Genomic DNA, 9,710 nt, shown 5'->3' on the forward strand with positions numbered 1-9,710 from the left:
AAATGTTGTGTGGAGAGAGAAGCCACATGAAGAAAAAATTAACTGCTTCTGTCAAAGATCAGCATCAAGGCCCAAGAATGTGAGTTATGGGTTGTTCCAGGCCCAGCCAAGCTCTCAGCTGTATGGAACCGCAAGAGAGGCCACAGTCAAAATCATGTGCAGCAGGAGAACCACCTGGACACCCATGGCATCATGAGAAATAATAAATCATTGGTCTTTTAAGCCACCATTTGGGGAGAGGGTATTATAGAGTAATAGGTAACTGAAATAACCACTTTAGTAAATATTATCTTTACTCATTGAGTTGTTCAGTGACCTGAAAGACTTTCTTACACCTACTCTCTTTCCCACCTACCTGTATCCAATCCATTGCCAAGTCTGCTAGACTACAAGCTTCTTAAAGACAAGAAACATGTCTTTTTGGCTCACTACTGCATTTCCAGCTCTCAATAGAGTGTCTGAGGTACAGTAGGTTAATTTCAGGGAAGTGCTGTTAATCTTACCTCATCTCAAACAATCAATCACTTTTTTCCATCTCCACCAACACCTTAGACTGAATTGCCTTCAGCTTTTGCCTGAAATACTGCAGTATCCTTTTAACCAGAGTCCTCATAAAAATTGGTTGGGTGAAAAGGTATATAGGACATCTCTGTGCTGCTTTGGCAATACTTCTGTAAGTCTACAATTATGTCAAAATAAAAAGTTAGAAAGTATAAATGTACATAAATTACATCATGAAACTTCTTTAATTAGAACCCGCCTATGATGTTTGACATGACGTGACTACTCCTTACCTCTCTGATGTCACTTCACACCACTCCTATCTCCATCTTCACAGATGGCAATGTTTAGCTATACTGGAATTAAATGAAGTATCTCAAATATTCTCAACATTTATTCCTTCTGCAAGACCTTAATATCTACTATTTTGCCTAACTGAGGCACATTTTTTCTTACTTTTAACATGGTGCCTCCTTCTCATCTTTTAAAGTTTACCTTATCAACTTACTAAAACTATGCATTTCTACTCATCCACAATCTAATGTATGTTCTCTCTTATTTTCATTCGTAACACTTAAAAATTTGTAATTTTATATTTATGTAAAATGGTAGGTTAATTTACTTAATCTCTGTCTTCCGTGCTAGACAGTAATCACCATGAGAGAAGAAACCATGTCTGTCTTAAATTTCAGTGTTTATAATGGTGCCTGGTACATCATTAGCACTTGATAAGTGTTAAATCAGTTAAATCTCATAGACCTTTGCTTAAATTATCTGTGTGTATGAAGTATTATTTAAAATTTATGCGGATTAGTGTACATTGGTAAAGGACATATTTGTGGACATGAGGGAGCATACTCAGGTAAGGAAGGAAGCGTAGGGTCATTTTAGGCTCTAGACAGAACAAGAACTAAACCATCCCACATTACCATACCAGCACTAAGGATATAGGAATTACAATAGACTTGTATGCTACACCTCTATTTACTGGGGCATGGTAACATTACACTGATTTATTCAGTAGTTTTTGATTGTCTATTATCTGAACTGCCTATTATTTATACTGACTATACATGGAATCTTCACTGCCATGGATTAGATGCTAGGAGGACATGGGTTGCATTATATGTATAGACTTAAAGAAATCCTGGTGGCAGCACCCTTATGCAGGAAGAATCTAAAAACTAAATTTACAATTATCTATAATCTACATACAAGACAGCAATAGATTATATGTCAGCTATTTTGCTCTACTTCCCAAACTACTTATTTTCTTCACAATTTGTTTGGCTAAGGTAAGAAAGGAATATAACCCTGAAATTGTACTTGCTTACTATACCACTTCTGTGATTTGTACATACACCCTTAAGATTATATTGACCAGATTTTGCTCTCCTCAGTATTTTGTCATAATGAAAGAATTTTATTCATTTTTTTCTGATCTATAAACTGATGTTGCTCCATAAACACAAACTCCATAAACACATCAGGATCTCAGAATTGTCCAGATGATGAGGAAATATTTATGTCATAAAATGAGTAGGCCCTATGGCCTTAAGATAGGAAAGAAAAAATAATACTTCAAATAAGGCCCAATTTTGAAAGAAGCTTCATTTATATGCAGGGATTTCCTCCCTTGGACTTGGTAAGTGAGACTTGTAGATTCAATACACAGGTTACAGCCTATTTTTATATAGGACTTCCCTTTTAAGATCTGCATGAGACCTGCCTATGTGTTTGTCTAATAGTGTATCTTTCCAGGAGCTCCAATAACATGAAAACTTAAATATCCAGGCATTCAGATTTTAGCTCAGCAAACTTCTTATTTTGAGATTGAAGGCTTTACTTCTCATCCAGATGTTCACTCTCATACAGATCTCGATGTAAGTAGGTATGGTGTTATGACTTGAATTGATTTCCTTCCAAAATTTATGTACCTAAACCCTGAATACCTGTGAATGTGACTTTATTTGGAAATAGGGCCTTTGCTGAGTTACAGTGAGGTGATACTGGATTAGGGTGAGCCCTATAATCCAATGATTGGTGACCGTACATGAAACGTGAAATCTGAGGACAAAAGGAGACACAAGGAGAAAACGCCATGTGATGACAAAGATCTGAGTGATGCATCTACGAGTCAAGGCACATCAAGGACTGCTGGCAACTACCAGAAGCTAGAAGAGAAACATGGAACAGATTCTCCCTTTTTGCCTCCAGAAGGAAACTATACTGCTGACAAATTGATTTCAGATTTCTAGTTTCTGGAACAGTGATACAATAAATTTGTTTTAAGCTACCCATTTGTGGCACTTTGTTACAGCAGCCCCAGGACACTCATGCATGTGGTAAGGGAGGGTATGTTGTAGTCATCCACCTACGTAGAGTACACCACTGCCTCCTTGAGGTAAGTATTTAGAGAGATATTTTATTTCAGTTCAGTCAAAACTGCTGTGTACTTTTCACTATACAATAATAAAGCTAGCTTCCTTCTTTTTTCTCTTATTTAGATAACTGGAAATTCTGGTCTACCAAGACCAAAGAGCGTTAATATAAATCAAACATTCTGTAATGTAGTAGCCATTCACTGATTAAAGTAGTCCAGTTAATTAACTGGAAACTTTTGGGGAGTACAAATAAGCTAAAAATGAAAATAACTGCATTCACAAAAATTCTGATCCTTTCATTATGGGCTGCTAATCCTGAATTTAAGAGATTGCTCTGATTTATGGGCTTGTGTAGTAATTGATCCAGAATGTTCCTAGAGAGGGAGAATAATATAATGGAAAAGTTATGTTTATCCATATCTATTGCTTTAATTGTACTAATCATACAATCTTAAGGCTACTATTATTTATGGTTTCTGTGTTTCACATAATTTGAATTGTTCATTCTGTTTGCAAAATTCCAAGAAAAATGTGCAGTTCTTAACCACAGAGAGCAGTTAATGAAAAGAAACCATTAGCTACTAAAGAGGAAATCAAAAATTTAAGGCCATCCCCACACCAATGCCACAAATTGATTTAAAATCTTTTAAATCAGGTATTTATTGTCATGCAGACAAAAAAAAATATGCTTAGCTAACTACATTTGCAGGTTTTTTCCCAAAAAAAAGCACTGATTTTGGTCAAAATGGTTTGTGTAGGTAGATAGGACTTAAAACTTGTCAGGAATTTTAAGTTAGTACTTAGCCCCAGAAATCTAGACATCATTAGGTCTATTTTCTCATAGGCAAAAAAAAAAAAAAAAAAATGAATGTGTTTTTTCACTGACCATGGAAGAAATGATTACGGGGCTCTTTCATGTAGTAATTCCTATGAAAAAGGTTTGGGGGGTTAGCTGATGACAGGTTTAAAATACTAGCCAACAGTGTGATGTGGCTGCTGAATAAGCTCACACAATCTCAAACTACATTTATAATAATAATGATACCTTCCATGAGTGTGTTGCTTCATAGTGTAAAAAGTACCTTCACACAGATGACCTCATTTTACATAGTGATTAGAATACAGGAAGTCAATGTCCTATTCTGTATGAGTTAGGCCACATCTGGTATATGGTCTCATATTTTAAGAAGTACATTAACACTCTTCATTAAGTATATCCAGAAGAGGGTAACCATAATAGTGTATAGTTCCTATAAGAAATTATCAAGAATTGTAAATATTTATCCTAAAGAATATAAGAGGCTGGGGGATCCTGCTAGTTTATTCAAATATTTGAAGGACTATATGGAAGAAAAATAGGTTTACTCTGTCTTGCCACAAGAGTGAGATTATAGTTCAGCATAAAGGGAACTTTCTGATGACAAGAATTATACAATAATTGAATAGGCTGCCTTGTGGAGATAATGTGTTCTCCATAGTCATAGAATGCTTTTTTTTAAGACAATATTCTTAGAGATGCTCCCAGATGTATTCCAACATCAGGTAGGAATAGATGACTGCTATTGGGACAGCCAGTGCTCACCCATATCCACATGTTCCTCTATATTATGCAACCTTCCTTGCAATTAGGTTGGTCATGTGGTAAACTCTGAATAAGATGTGGTTGGAAGTAATGTGCACTACTTTCTGTTCTGGAACCTAAAAACAACATTGTAACCCTCCACATTCTCTCTCTTGGCTAGATAAGTGTGGGGGATCCAGCAGAAGACTCTGAAGGGTCACTAGAGGATGGCAAAGCCACTAGGTAGAAAAAGCTTGAACTGCATAGGAAGTCACATGAATAACCAACTAGATTTTGTATTAGCAAGAAGTAAACTTTTCTTATGTTAATCCACTGTGATTTTGTGGTTATTTAATATATTGGCTGGAGTTTCCTTCCAATTTTAAGATTCTATGAGTTTGTTTTTATTGTTGTTGTTGTTGTTGTTATTGTTTGAAAGAGGGTCTCACTTCATCACCTAGGCTGGATTGCAGTGGTGCGAGTAAGGGTCCCTGCAGCCTTGACCTCCAGGACTTAAGTGATCCTCTCAGCTCAGCCTCCTGAGTAGCTGGGATCACAGGCACACACTACCATGCCCAGCTAATTTTTGTATTTTTTTGTAGAGTGGGGGTTTCGCCATGTTGCTCAGGCTGGTCTTAAACACCTGTCCACACACAAACTGCACCACTTCAGCCTCTCAGAGTGCTAGGATTACAGGCATGAGCCATCGCTCAAGGCCAAGACTTTATGGTTCTTGATAGCACTAAATTTAATCACAGGGATTTTTTCTAATGTAAAGTTGGATTTGTAAAATATAAGGAAATTAATGGGAGGGCTGCAGTGAAGGAAGTTGCCAGCCATCTGAAATTTAGTTATCATAGAAATTTATTCACTTGTTTTTTCATTCATTCACATATCTGTGCATTTGTTCATACATATGACTGTGTATACATACACAAAACAGACATTTCCTGAGCATCAGGCACAGTGCTTATTGCTGGAAAATAAATGTTGAAGCAAATACTATCAATTTTACAGTCTAGTAAGAGATACATACATAACAACAAATGAAGATACAATTAAAAACTATACATGCTGGGACAGGAGAATTCATAAGGTATAGTAGAGACATAAACGGGATACATATTTTCTTCCTGGGATTGCAGCTCAGGGATCAGGAAAAGTATCATTGGGAAGTGATGATAAACGCAATATTGGCATATAAAAAATGTTTGCCAGGAGGTTGGGAGTGAGGAGGGATATGAGTTCCTGTGTGAACAAAAATAAAAGAGTTTGGCATAGCTAGAATGATGAGACTGAAGAAGTAGATGGCAACCAGTAATCAATGTAAGGAATTAGTATTTTCCCTTTTGGGCATGTAAGAGATTGAATCAGGAAAGATGCATAAGATTTACATTTTAACATAGATTTTTTTTTCTGGTTATAGTGATGAGAATTTATTAAATATGAAAAAGAGGCAAAGAGACCGATTTGGAATTGATTGTAATACTTGCCCCAGCAAAAATATGGAATCCTAATTTGAAGTTACTAAAGCAATAATATAGAAGAGTCTAAGTAGAAAGATCTCTAAGCGTTGTTGGCACGTTATGTAAGACAAGGTAGAGGGAAGAATATACTTTAAGCCTTAGGTTTTTGAGTTGATAGATCTCTGTTAGAACACTTCTCACCAACTGTTTTGTATATTTGTTTTTTTTTTATTTTTTCATTGTAGTAACCAACATATAACATGAAGTCTACCCTCTTAACAAATTTGTAAGTATACAGTATTGTTATCTATCTATCTATTGTTGTACAGCAGACTTCTAGAACTTTTTCGTCTTGCATGACTGAAACTCTATACCTATTTAACAGCGACTTCCCATTTCTACTTCTACCAGTGACTGGTAACTACCATTCTATATCCTGCTTCTAAGAATTTGACTACTTTAAATACCTCATGTAAGCAGAATCATGCAGTATATGTCTTTCTGTTACCAGCTTATTTCACTAAGCATAATGTCTTCAAGGTTCATCTATGTTGTCGCATATGACAGGATGTCCTTCTTTTTCAAATGTGAATGATATTCCATGGTATGTATAGACCACGTTTTATTTATCCATTCATCTGCTGATGGATGTTTATGTTGTTTCCACATCTTGGAAAATACTCAGAAGTGAAATTTCTGGATGATATGGTAGTTTTATTTTTAATTTTTTAAGGCTTGCCATACTGTTTCCCATCGAGGCTGCACCATTTTACATTCCCACCAATTGTGCACAAGCATTCCAATTTTGCCATATCTTTACCAGCACTTATTTTCTTTTTTTGTTTTGCTTTTTATAATAATAGCCATCTTAACAGGTGTGAGGTGATAGCTCATTATAGTTTACTTTTATTTCCCTGATGATTAGTGATATTGATCATCTTCTCATATACCTGTTGACTATTTGTATGTCTTATTTGAGAAATGTCTATGCAAAGTTTTTATCTATAGTCAATCAGTTTATTTTTGCAGGTTTTTTGTTACTGAGTTGTAGGAGTTACTCAGATATTTTAGATATTAGACTTTTGTTAAATATATGGTTTGCAAATATTTTCCCCTATTTTGTAGGTTGTCTTTTCATTCTGCTGATTATTTCCTTTGCTTCATAGAAGCGTTTTAGTTTTCTGCAGTCCCACTTGTCTATTTTTTGACTATACTTTTGGTGTCACATTAAAAAAAGGTCATTGCCAAGACCAATGTTATGATTTTCCCCTGTGTTTTCTTTTAGGATTTGTATAGTTTTGGGTCTTATGTTTAATTCTTTAAAGCATTTTGGGTTGATTTTTGTGTATGGTATAATAAAAGGGGCCTAATTTCATTATTTTTCATATTGATATTCAGTTTTCCCAAGATCATTTGTATACCCAACATTTTTGGCACCAGGAACCAGTTTTGTGGAAGACAATTTTTCCATGAACAGGGGCAGGGTGGGGAGGATTTTTTTCAGGATGAAACTGTTCCACCTCAGATCATCAGACATTAGTTAGATTCTCATAAGGAGTATGCAACCTAGATCCCTCACATGCAGTTCATAATAGGGTTCATGCTCCTATGAGAATCTAATGTGCCACTGATCTGACAAGAGGCAGAGCTCAGGCAGTAATGCTTGCTTGCCCGCCACTCACCTCCTGCTTTGCAGTCCAGTTCCCAAAAGGCCACAAACCGGTACCATTCTGTGGCCCCAGGGATTGGGGACACCTGGTTTAAGGGATTATCCTTTCCTCATTGTTTAGTCTTGGTACATTTGTTGAAGGTAATTTGATCAAATATATGTGGATTTATTTCTGTATTTTTTAATTATTATTATTTTGTTACATTGTTCTACATATCTGTCCTTATGCTAGTATCACACTGTTTTGATAACTGTAGCTTTGTAGTATGTTTTGAAGTCAGGAAGTTTGAGCCCTTAGCTTTGTTGTTCTTTCTTTAAATTGTTTTGGCTATTTGGGGACCTTTGTGTTTCCATATGAATTTTAGGATTGATTTATCTACTTCTGAAAAAAAAGTCACTGAGATTTTGATAGGGATTGTCTTGGATCTGAAGATCACTTTGGGTAATTATAGACATTTTAACAATACTAAGATTTCTAATCCATAAATGTGAGGTGTCTTTTCATTTATTTGTGCCTTCTTTAATTTATCTCAGCAATGTTTTGTGGTTTTTAGTATACAGATCATTCACCTCCTTAGTTAAGTTTATTCCTAAGTAATTTATTCTTTTCCTTACTATTATAAATGGCATTGCTTTCTCAATTTTATTTGTGGATCATCTACTCTTAGTCTATAAAGATGCATATGATCTTTGAATATTAATTTGTGTGCTACAATTTGTTGAATTTATTAGTTCTAACTTTTGGTAGAATTGTTAGTTTGTTTTTTTTTTATCTACAAGATTATGTCATTTGTGAGCAGTGACACTTTTACTTCTTTATTTCTGATTTGAATGCCTTTTTTTCTTTTTCTTGCCTGACTTCTCTGGCAATGACTTCCATTACTATGTTGAATAGAGTGACAAGAGTGGGCATACTTGCCTTGTCCTTCATCTTACAGGAAAAGCTTTTGATTTTTCATCATCAAATATGATGTTAGCTGTGGACTATTTTCATATATGGCTTTCATTTTGTTGAGTGTTTTTATCATGAAAGATTGTTGAATTTTGTCACATGCTTTGTATGTATCTATTGAGATATTCATGTGTTCTAAAGATTTTTACCTTTTGTTCTGCTAATGTGGTATATCACATTGGTTGATTTTCATATGTTGAAACTTCCTTGCATTCTAGGGTTAAATCTCACTTGGTCATGATGTATGATCCTTTTAATGTGGTGTGCCAAATTCAGTTTGCTAGTATTTTCCTGAAGACTTTGGCTTTTATATTGATCAGAGTTATTAGTATGTAGTTTTCTTTTCTTTTAGTGTCTTTGTCTGGCCTTAGTATTAAGGTAATGCTGAATGAGTTTGATCGTATTCCCTCCTCTTCAATTTTCTGGAAGAGTTTAAGAGAAGCTGGAATTAATTCTTTAGTTATTGTTAATGAATTTAATTAACATTTATTATTAATAGTGTCAATTGGTTCTTAGTAGAATTATCCAGTAATGCCTGGGATCTTCTTTGTTAGGGGGTTTTATTACTGATTCAATATCCTTACTCATTATTTGTCTGTTCAAGTTTTCTACATCTTTCTGGTTCAATGGTAGGTTGGTAGGTTGTATGTATCTAGGGATTTCTCCCTTTCTTCTAGGTTTTCGAATTTGTTGACAAAGTTATTCAGTTTTTATAATCGTTCATAGTAGTATCTTCTAATCCTCACCAGCATTCATTATTTTTTTGTCCTATTAATAATAGCCATCCTAACTGAGATGATACAATACTTTATTGTGATTTTGATTTGCATTTCCCTGGCTAATTCCTTTCATCTGACCACTATAGATTATATGGTTTTAAATGTCATACATACCCAATAAATATATTTTTTAAATTATTTTTTTATTATACTTTAAGTTCTAGGGTACATGTGCATAACGTGCAGGTTTGTTACATATGTATACTTGTGTCATGTTGCTGTGCTGCACCCATCAACTCGTCAGCACCCATCAACTCGTCATTTACATCAGGTATAACTCCCAATGCAATCCCTCCCCCTTCCCCCGCCCCATGATAGGCCCTGGTGTGTGATGCTCCCCTTCCCGAGTCCAAGTGATCTCATTGTTCAGTTCCCACCTATGAGTGAGAACATGCGGT

At 35.2% G+C, this 9,710-nt stretch overlaps 1 pseudogene; it reads left to right on the forward strand.

Annotated features, from left to right (window-relative positions):
• Window positions 1–1,345: 1,345 nt before the first annotated feature.
• The window catches only part of LOC112627504, a 23,618-nt pseudogene continuing 15,253 nt past the window's right edge, over window positions 1,346–9,710 (forward strand).

The sequence above is a fragment of the Theropithecus gelada genome, chromosome 7a (assembly GCF_003255815.1).
Source record: "Theropithecus gelada isolate Dixy chromosome 7a, Tgel_1.0, whole genome shotgun sequence".
Lineage (NCBI taxonomy): Eukaryota > Metazoa > Chordata > Mammalia > Primates > Cercopithecidae > Theropithecus > Theropithecus gelada.